Genomic DNA, 12,247 nt, shown 5'->3' on the forward strand with positions numbered 1-12,247 from the left:
ACTGATTGACTGTATAATCACTGACCGTGTGTGATAACTGATTGTATAATCACTGACCATGTGTGATAACTAATTGAATGTGTATAATCATTGACCGTGTGTGATAACTAATTGACTGTGTACAATCGCTGACTGTGTGTGATAACTGATTGACTGTATATAATCACTGACCGTGTGTGATAACTGATTGACTGTATAATCGCTGACTGTGTGTGATAACTGATTAACTGTATAATCACTGACCGTGTGTGAAAACTGATTAACTGTATATAATCACTGACCTTGTGTGATAACTGATTGACTGTATATAATCACTGACCGTGTGTGATAACTGATTGACTGTATAATCACTGATCGTGTGTGATAACTGATTGACTGTGTATAATCACTGACCGTGAGTGATAACTGATTGACTGTGTATAATCACTGATTGTGTGTGATAACTGATTGACTGTGCATAATCACTGACCGTGTGTGATATCTGATTGACTGTATAATCACTGGCCGTGTGTGATAACTGATAGACTGTGTATAATCACTGACTGTGTGTGATAACTGATTGACTGTATAATCACTGCCCGTGTGTGATAACTGATTGACTGTGTAAAATCACTGACCGTGTGTGATAACTGATTGACTGTATAATCACTGACCGTGTGTGATAACTGATTGACTGTGTATAATTGCTGACCGTGTGTGATAACTGATTGACTGTGTATAATCACAGATTGTGTGTGATAACTGATTGACTGTGTATAATCACTGACCATGTGTGATAACTGATTGACTGTGTATAATCACTGACCATGTGTGATAACTGATTGACTGTATATAATCACAGATTGTGTGTGATAACTGATTGACTGTGTATAATCACTGACCGTGTGTGATAACTGATTGACTGTATAATCACTGACCATGTGTGATAACTGATTGACTGTGTATAATCATTCACCGTGTGTGATAACTAATTGACTGTATAATCACTGACCGTGTGTGAAAACTGATTAACTGTATATAATTACTGACCGTGTGTGATAACTGATTGACTGTATAATCACTGACCATGTGTGAAAACTGATTGACTGTATAATCACTGACCGTGTGTGAAAACTGATTAACTGTATATAATCACTGACCGTATGTGATAACTGATTGACTGTATAATCACTGACCATGTGTGAAAACTGATTGACTGTATAATCACTGACCTTGTGTGAAAACTGATTAACTGTATATAATCACTGACCATGTGTGATAACTGATTGACTGTATAATCACTGACCATGTGTGAAAACTGATTGACTGTATAATCACTGACCGTGTGTGATAACTGATTGACTGTATAATCACTGACCATGTGTGAAAACTGATTGACTGTATAATCACTGACCGTGTGTGAAAACTGATTGACTGTATAATCACTGACCGTGTGTGATAACTGATTGTATAATCACTGACCATGTGTGATAACTAATTGAATGTGTATAATCATTGACCGTGTGTGATAACTAATTGACTGTGTACAATCGCTGACTGTGTGTGATAACTGATTGACTGTATATAATCACTGACCGTGTGTGATAACTGATTGACTGTATAATCGCTGACTGTGTGTGATAACTGATTAACTGTATAATCACTGACCGTGTGTGAAAACTGATTAACTGTATATAATCACTGACGGTGTGTGATAACTGATTGACTGTATAATCACTGACCGTGTGTGATAACTGATTGACTGTATAATCACTGATCGTGTGTGAAAACTGATTAACTGTATATAATCACTGACCGTATGTGATAACTGACTGTATAATCACTGACCTTGTGTGAAAACTGATTAACTGTATATAATCACTGACCGTGTGTGATAACTGATTGACTGTATAATCACTGACCATGTGTGAAAACTGATTGACTGTATAATCACTGACCGTGTGTGAAAACTGATTGACTGTATAATCACTGACCGTGTGTGATAACTGATTGTATAATCACTGACCATGTGTGATAACTAATTGAATGTGTATAATCATTGACCGTGTGTGATAACTAATTGACTGTATAATCACTGACCGTGTGATAACTAATTGACTGTGTACAATCGCTGACTGTGTGTGATAACTGATTGACTGTATATAATCACTGACCGTGTGTGATAACTGATTGACTGTATAATCGCTGACTGTGTGTGATAACTGATTAACTGTATAATCACTGACCGTGTGTGAAAACTGATTAACTGTATATAATCACTGACGGTGTGTGATAACTGATTGACTGTATAATCACTGACCATGTGTGAAAACTGATTGACTGTATAATCACTGACCTTGTGTGAAAACTGATTAACTGTATATAATCACTGACCGTATGTGATAACTGACTGTATAATCACTGACCTTGTGTGAAAACTGATTAACTGTATATAATCACTGACCGTGTGTGATAACTGATTGACTGTATAATCACTGACCATGTGTGAAAACTGATTGACTGTATAATCACTGACCGTGTGTGATAACTGATTGACTGTATAATCGCTGACCGTGTGTGATAACTGATTGACTGTGTATAATCACTGACCGTGTGTGATAACTGATTGACTGTGTATAATCACTGACCATATGTGAAAACCGATTTACTGTATATAATCACTGACCATATGTGATAACTGATGGACTATATATAATCACTGACTGTGTGATCACTGATTATATATAATTATTGAGTGAGAGAGATTACTAACTGTATAAAACCACTGACTGTGCAATCAATAAATAAATATAATCACTGAATATATGTGACCTATGACTGTATATAACGACTGTGTGATGACTGTAGTTATTTACTGAATGTGTGCCACAGTATATATTTACTTTATATAATCACTTATAATAACTGACGTATGTGTGATCACTGACTGTATACAGTCACAGTATGTAACCACTGACTATGTAATAATTGAGTGATCACTGAGTGTATATAATCACTGTATGTGAGCACTGACTGTATATAAACACTGACTGTGTGATCACTGACTGTATATAATCACTGACTGTGTGTGATCACTGACTGTATATAATCACTGACTGTGTGTGAGCACTGTTTGTAGATATTCACTGAATTTGTGCCATCACTGACTGTGTATATTCATTGATTGTATATAATCACTTAAATATGTAACCACTGACTGTATGTAACAATTGACTGTGTGTGATCACTGACTATATAATCACTGTATGTATGTGAGCACTGACTGTATATAATTTACTGCATGTTACCACTGATTGTGTGTAATAATTGACTATGTGTGATCACTGTATATAATCACTGACTGTGAGAGCTTTGACTGTAGATATTCACTGAATGTGAGCCATCACTGGCTTTCTATATATTCACTGACTGTATATAATCACTTAACATATGTGACCACTGACTGTATTTAACCACTGTCTGTGTGATCACTGACTGTATATAGTCACAGACAGTGTGTGAGCGTTAATGGTATGTAATCCTTTACTGTGTGTGATCATTGATTGCATATAATCACTGAATGTTGGTGATCATTGACTGTATATAATCACTGACTGTGAATGATCACTGTGCTCACTGACTGTATATAATCACTGATTATCAATAATATATAACTGACTACCGTACACTAACTGACTGTATACTATCACTAATTGACTTTGCTCGATCGCTCATTGGTTATATCTAATCATTGGCTGCCCATGGTAATTTGTTGACTGTATACGATCCCTGTCTTCTTATCATCACCAGTTGATGATGTATAAACACTGGTTGGTGTGTATAATCGCTGATTCATTCATTGTATATCAGCACTGCTTAACTCTGTGCAATCGCTGCTTCATTGTACGTTCCACAATACTTTGCAACTGTTGGCTATTGTATATGTAACTGCCCTCATTTCACAGGCTTTGAATCTAAATTGTAATTATGGCTCACTGGCACCCCGGCAGAACTAGACCATTCCTCCCAGAAGAAATGCTGACTACTCACCTCTTGAGAGCGATAGTCACCATTCTTCAAATGAAGATGTGCTCCACTCATCATCGGTAATGCAGGGAGAACAAGCAGAAGGAATCGTGTCCACTGAAGAGACTTTCCCAGCCAGAATCCCAATGTTCGTTTTAGAGGGAAACACGTCCATTTATGAGATTTTCAGCCAGAACCCCAGTGACTGCTGGTCAGCGCACGCTCTCTTGAAGAGAAATTGGATTGTATATGGCCTTTTCTATCCTCAAGATGTCCTGAATGGCTGTGAAGCCAATTTATTACTTTTACAATGAAGTCACTATTGTCATGCGGGCAAATGAGGCAGCCAATTTGTGCATGGCTGAGATGAATAACCAGCTGATCAGTTTTGGTTGCGTTGATTGAGGAAGGAGTAAATAGCCAGGACACCAGAAGAAATACCTGCTCTTCCTTGAGTAATGCCATGGTATCTTTGGCAGATGGGGCTTCAATTAAATGTCCCATCCAAGAGACAGCACCTCTGAAGCACCCCCTCAGTACTGCACTGAGTGCCAGCCTCCATTGTCCACTCAAGTCCCAAAGCTGGGCTTGAACCCACGACCTTCGTGACAGTGTTTGTACGGATTAGTATTTCACAAAATTGGGGGATACGCCTGTCTAAATATAAAAAGTTGAAAGAGATTGGAGCCCTGAAGTCCAATCCACACAGGACGTGAACGGGAAGCGATGGATTAACAAGGGATTTTTGTTTCAAGATATGGTGAATTTGAGCTGTTCATCTTTGTTCTCCATTTATTATACTCACAAACTACGCATATCTCTTCCATCTCCCTACAGGAGGATGGTAAGACTAGTGTCTTGGAACTGCAATAGAACTGAATACAAACTCTACTCCTTTACCAGTTTAACTACCAGAAGAAGTGTTCAGTAAAGGTATGCAGTTCCTCCCTTCCAGGTATCCAGGATTATCACTATGTACGGTTATATCAAGGAGTTGCTAATCTTTCAGTTGAGGTCTCTATAATCCTGTCTGAGATTTCCGTCTTTGCTAGGTGAAAGGAAAGTGGGATACACTCAACAAGCCATTGCTTAACTACTGATGTAGTTATCCAAGGTTATCCACAAGATGCTAAAGTCTGGGACTGCTTGTGTTTATAGCAAGAGAGAAATCCACAATATTCAGACACTGAAAGGCCCCTAAAGGGCAAGGGAATAGGCAAGCATTCTAACCTCCTCAATCAGTTGGGACTCAGACATCAAATCAGACAAAACTACTGGAGTTAGGACAATGTGGTTCATATGTTCATGTATTGAAAGGTTACCAAGGCTGATAAAGGGCACTTTCAGCAAGCCAGGTCTTGCCTTCCAGAATAACTTGAGGTCTACTGTAATTGAGTTTGTGTGCAGATCATCGTGATGGGATTGAAGGCTTCTTCAATTTTCCAGCATCTTTCATTGCTCCGAAAGGTAATGTTCCCATAAAGAAAGAAAGACTTGCATTTATATAGCACCCATCACAACCTCAGGACGTTCCAAGGCATTCCATTCCAAGGCACTCTGCAGCCAATGAAGTACATTTGAAGTGTAGTCTCTGTTGTAATTTAGTAAACCCAGCAGCTAATTTACACACAACAATCTCCCACCAACTGCAACGTGACAAAGATCAGATAATCTGTTTAAATTATGTTGGCTGAGGGATAAATATTGGCCAGCACATCAGGTCAAACTCCCCTGGTCTTCTTCAAAATAGTGCCATGGGATCATTTATTTCCACTCGACGGGGCAGACAGGTTTTCGGTTTAATGTCTCATCCAAAAGACGGCACCTCTGACAGTGTAGCACTGCCTCAGTATTGCACTGGAGTGTCAGCCTAGATTTTATGTGCGAGCCTCTGGAGTGGGACTTGAACTCACAATCTTCTGATTTAGAGGCCAAGACCAATTGACACTGGGAATCTGCTGTCCCCAAGTACATTAAACATAATGATAGCCAATCCAATTGGATTTCAACTTCTTAGTGAACAGAACCTGCAAATAATGCAAGACTTTGACACCATTGCATAAAGTAGCAACTATGCCTCAATCCTGACTTATTCATGCAAATGTACCCAGTATTTATTCTGCTTTTATGTAATAAGGAAGGTGTTCGTAACCAGACAAGAAACCTGGGTCTTCAGTTACAGACTGAGTGACGCCAGCTTCTGCTATTGTCCTTGTTTCAGACAAGGGCAAACTTGAGATTGAGGGGAGAACAACCAACCAAACTAATTGGGAAAGCCATAAGGTTTGAAGACCCAAGGTTACCTCAGGAATGTCAAGGGTCCCTATTCTGCTTCATCCTCATTTTATCACTTTGGAAAGCTCACGGCTAAGAAATGGAAAACATTCACTTTCAACAGGAAGTGGGACCTATTTAGCAAGAGACCATGAGGATCCATGTTGTTGGGCGGATCCTGGCTAATTCACTCCAAGTGAATAGGGAAACCTGAAAGCTAATGGAACCTACTGCGCCATTAAGGATCTATTAATGGGGCTTGCTGAGATTTGACTAAACATTCACATGGTTAGAGGGGATGTACACCCGTTAGCTTGTTTATATCACAAATTGCTACAATATTTAAACTACACAGAGGTAGAAATAGTCTAGATGTTGGATAGTTCTTCTTTTCTTCAGGTAGTGAGCCTCTGGACTGCACTGTTGGCTGGTGCAGTGGGTGCTGACTCTCTACAATGCCTTCAAGGAGGACTTGGATTAGTTTTTTGGATTAGTGATCACGTCTTAAAAAGAGCAAATGGTTTACGGTGAACATAAACATGCTCCCTGTCATCTCCTGGACTGCTTTCGGGGACCAGGGAGGAATTTTCCAGGCTTTTTTTTTCCCTGCTCATTGGCCCTGGGCTTTTTTTGCGTCTCCCAGGATGGGTTAGTCTTAGTGTTCCAGGAATGGGTGTGACGGAGGCTTGATGGTCTTTTCCTGCCTGCCAATTTCACACATCAAAAGCCTTCATTGGAATGACGGCCTCATGGATGGCACAGCAGCACTTTCAGGTACAGATGCATCGTGAATATCTTTACATGGGAAGTGTATATTTGCAGGCTGACACAAACACTGAGCATAGACTGTGATCGTCGTCAGCTGCAACGATCGTAAACACTGACAGAAGTGAAACTTACAAGAGTATTCCTACCAACGCGTCATCCTGAATTGGCTGCTATCCATAATGACAACGACTTGCATTCATATAGCGCCTTTAACGTCCCAAGTCGCTTCACAGGAACGTTATTAGACAAAATTTGGCACTGAGCCACATAAGGAGACAGTTGGACAAAATATTTGGTCAAAGAGCTGGGTTTTCAGGAGCATCTTAGAGGAGAGAGAGTTAGAGAGGCAGAGTGGTTGAGGGAGGAAATTGCAGAACTTGGAACCTAGGCAGCTGAAGGCACGGTCGCACTTAGTGCAGCAATTAAAATCGGGGATGCGGCAAGAGGCCAGATTTGGAGGAGTGCAGAGATCTGACGGTTGTAGGGCTGGAGGAGTTTACTGAGTTAGGGAGGGGCGTGAGCACGGTAGGATTTGAAAACAAGAGTGAGATTTTTTTAACTGAGGTGGCGGTGAACAGGGAGTCGATGTCGGTCAGCAAGCACGAGGGTGATGGGTGAACGGGGCTTGGTGCAAGTTAGGATATGATTACACATTGTTCAATCCAACCAGCTGAGATGAAGGAAACCTGTGTACGAACGTGTGATTATAAAAGTAAAACCCTTTGACCTGGAACTAGGAAAATGATTATCACCAGCAATCCTAATAAGTCTAGCTAGACCTGCATCTAGGCCTTCAACATGGGCAAGAACTGGGTTCTCTGGAAGGTAATGTGTGGAATAGAATCTGGACGGCTAACATTTCCAGGTTTACCAGGACAGTCACATGATCCTGAAGACATAAAAACACATCTTTCAAAAGTTTGATTTCCTGAAATGCTGAAGCTTCACTGAGGGTTATTTTCTTTCTATGTGAGGCCACTTCTGATTATCGAGAGGTAAAACAGTAAAGGTTTGGCTGCTTTAGGATGAACTATGCCTCAATTCGATCTGGGTGAAAGAATAGCATAATTATGAGGTTGGTGATTGACGCTCGAAATTCATATTGGCCTGCAAATCAAGACGTAATACAGACATGGCCTCTCTGATGGCTATTGCGAGACTATGAGGTACCACAAGACCATGGTCATATCTAACCCTTTCGTAAAGGAATAATAGCATACAGAAAGAGGCCATTCAGCCCATCATGACACCCTTCCTAAAGCGTGGTGCCCAGAATTGGGTACAATATTTCATTGAGGCTTAACCTGTTTTTTTTAAAATAAAAAGTTTAGCATAACTTCCTTGCTTTTGCATTCTATGCCTCGATTTATAAACTTAAGGATCCCATTTTGCTTTATTTACTGCCTTCTTAATCTGTCCTGCCACCTTCAAAGATTTGTGTACATATACTCGCAGGACTCTATATGCCGACACTAATGTTAAAATTGTGTCATTTAGTTTATATTGCTTCTCACTCCGCCTACCAAAATGCAGCACTTTACACTTCTCTGCACTAAATTACATCCGCCATGTGTTTGCCCATTTCACCAGTCTGTCTTTGTCCTCCTGAAGTCTGTTATTAGCCCCATCATTCTATGCGTTTTGTGCTCTTTGCCTGCTTTGAAATTAAGTCTTGTACGCCTAAGTCTAGCTCATTAATATATATCAAAGACAGCAGTGGTATTAATACAGATTTTTGGGGGACACCACTGTATACCTCTCTCCAGTCTGAAAAACAATCGTTCACCATGACTCCCTGTTTCTGTATCCACTTCTCCTTTAATCCCATGAGCTTCACTTCCTCCCTATGCCCCACCATGGAGGTTGAGACAGTATCAGCTGTAGCCTTTGGGGAGCAGCTGGTCTTGTGATGAAACATGGAGTCTTCCTTGGAATGTTCCTTCCAGTTTGGTTTGCCTCCGCAGGTGGACTTAAAAGATCCCATTGCAATATTCAAGAAAGAGCAGGGAAGTTCTCCCCCATGTCCTAGCCAATGTTTATCCTTCAATCCACATCACTAAAGCAGATTATCTTGTCATCATCACATCACTCTTTATGGGAGCTTGCTGCGTGTTAATTGGCTGTCACATTTCCTTATGTTACGACAGTGAATACAGTTCAAAAAGTTCTTCATTGGCTGCAATGTGCTTTTGACTCCCTGAGGTCATGAAAGGCACTGTTTATAATTCAAGTCTTTTTTTTTCTCTTGAAAATACTGGGAAGAACTTATGGACAGCAAAAATGATTCAGCAGCGGACACTAGCGATGCTGAAATAAAAGCAAAATACTGCAGATGCTGGAAATCTGAAATTAAAACGAGAAATGCTGGAAATACTGAGCAGGTCCGGCACCATCTGTGGAGAGAGAAGCAGGGTTAACGTTTCAGGTCACTTCTTGGATTCAGGTCACAGATGGTGCCAGGCCTGCTGAGTATTTCCAGCATTTCTCGTTTTTATACCAGAGATGCTGAGTTTGAGGGTCATTTCGTGGAACTTGAAAGCCGAAGCTGGGATGAGCAAAAACAGAACTCCCAAGCATACATTTTAAAAATCGCTAAAATGGTGGCGGGTCAGTTTTCTCAAGGTGGAGCAGCCTATAACTGTGATGCCAACAAGGAGATGTTTACCCGTGTTACAGCCGAAAACATGCCCATGCCAATCTGATGGTCCCAGTTCCACTACTCATGTTACCACGAGACGAATGAAAACAAGCCAATCCTTCTTTTCCTATCTCCCAACCATTGTGATATCAATATGACCAATGCCATCATAAACCCAGTGTATATTTTTGTTGCCGGATCATGCTTATCCTTCCCTAAATAGTACAGGACTTTCAAAGGCTCGTTTTTTTTTCCCTGATGAATTTTAGTTCTAATCAGGCTCAGCAATATTGGTCCTGGGGAATATAACACCTTTCTAAGGTTATGCCCAGTATCGAGATCAAGTATCTCAAGACAGCTCCGCTCTCCTATTAAACATTACGAGACAAGGTATAGCATGGGATATCTCTATATCATTGTATCAAGAATCGAGGATCACACAACACAGAAGGAGACCTTCCCTTTTCAGGTACTTATCCAATTCCCTTTTCAAAGTTGTTATTGAATCTGCTTCCAGCACCCCTTCAGGCAAGGCATTCCAGATCCATATCTTTCGCCAACTCTCTTCGGTCTCTGGGCTCAAGTTACTGACCCTCCTGTCAAAGGAGATAGTTTCTCCTTATTTACCGTCTTAAAACCCTGCATAATTTTGAATAGCTCTATTAAATCTCTCCTTAACCTTCTCTGCTCTCGGGAGAAAGATCCCAGCTTCTCTATTCTCACCACATAATTGAAGACCCTCATCCCTCGATTGACCATTCTAGTCAATGTCCTGTGCTAGAGGCCTACTTTAGGTCGGGAAAACGAACCCGACCGAACCACCGTGGACCCAAGCCCGACCCGGCCCGAGTCCCTCCGCTTTTGCCCCCAAGCCCGACCCAACCTGACTTACCTCCCGACTCGGAACCTCCACGAAGCTGCCGCGCGTGCGTGGTGATGTCACTCGCACACTGCGCAGGCTCAGTTTCCTCCCGGACACCCAGCTCAGGCAAGTTTTTTATTTTTAATACTTACCGGCACAGCACTGACCCTGTGTGTCCGGTCCGGTCCGGCCCACCCCGACCTGACTCGACCCGACCCGAGCCCAACAGCCAGAGTCTGAAGATGGGCCCGACCCGACCCAAACCCGACACACGTTGTTGGGTCCCGCCTGGCTCGGGTCGGGTAGCAGGCCTCTATCCTGTGCACCCTGACTGAGGTCTTGAAATTCTTCCTAAACCACGACACTCAGAATTGGATACAATACTCCAGCTGGGGCCTAACCAGTGATTTATAAAGGTTTAGCAATAACCTCCTTGCTTTTTGTGCTCCAGGCCTCTATTTACAAACCCAAGGATCCTGTATTCTTATTTAACAACATTCCTAATAAGTTTACAGACAGCATGGGTTAGATAGATAGTATAGCTCCTTCTACACTGTCACATCAAAGACGCCCAGAGCAGCTACAGCATGGGTTAGATACAGGGCAAAGCTCCAGCTACACTGTCCTATCAAACACTTTGAGGTCAGGTACAGTACAAGTTAGATGGAGAGTAAAGCTCCAACTATGTTTTCCTATCAAACAGTCCCAGGACAGGTAAAGCATGGATTAGATACAGAGTAAAGCGCCCTCTACAATGTGCGCAGCAGACACACACACACCAGGTATAGTACAGATTAGATACAGAGTGAAACCTCCTCTATTCTGTACCCAATAACGTGCTTTAACTGAAGCTCAAGCAGCACCAAGCTATACCATTGTCAGGTGATTGTTGCCCTTGTGAGATATAGCTGTGGCCATTCTCAAAGATTTGGAGTTTCCACCCGATTCAGCTGTTTTTTTTCGATGCAATTGGTCCGATATTGGTGTAACCAGATCTCAGAATTTTAAGTGCAAACTGTGTTCAGCGCAACTCGAGTTTCTGTGATCTTTTGCACGTTTAAAAACATTGTGCTTGAAGCAGGCCACGCCCACAAAATAGTCATGCCCACAGGGTGAATTAATCACCATTGGGCGTTTCAGCTAGTTGCACTTGTTTGTGGGTCTTTGCAGAGGCTACAACAATGAAGCTGGATCTAATACGTTTTGAAAGGGTTTGAATGTTTTTTTTTAATTTACTATATGGTTCAGAAGGGCCGGGGCGTGCACCAAAACATGGGAGGAGCGAGTAGCCAAGGTACGACAAAAGTTGGGCATGTGGGGGCAGCGATCTCTCTCCATTGTGGGTAAGAACCTGGTCATCAGGTGCGAGGCGCTCACGTTGTTGCTGTACGTGGCGCAGGTCTGGCCCATACCCCACTCCTGCGCCGTGGCAGTCACCCGAGCCATTTTCCGCTTCGTCTGGGGATCTAAAATGGACTGGGTCCGGAGGGACACGATGTTCAAATCTCTGGACAAGGGCGGGAAAAATGTACCCAACGTGGCCCTCATCCTGATGACCACCTTCGTGTGCGGCTGCATCAAGCTGTGTGTAGATCCCCAGTACGCAAACTCCAAGTGTCACTACGTGCTGAGGTTCTATCTGTCCCCGGTGTTGCGAAGGATGGGCCTGGTCACATTGCCGCGGAACGCTCCGTGCAGTT

The sequence above is a fragment of the Heterodontus francisci genome, chromosome 29 (assembly GCF_036365525.1).
Source record: "Heterodontus francisci isolate sHetFra1 chromosome 29, sHetFra1.hap1, whole genome shotgun sequence".
In the NCBI taxonomy this organism is placed as follows: Eukaryota; Metazoa; Chordata; class Chondrichthyes; order Heterodontiformes; family Heterodontidae; genus Heterodontus; species Heterodontus francisci.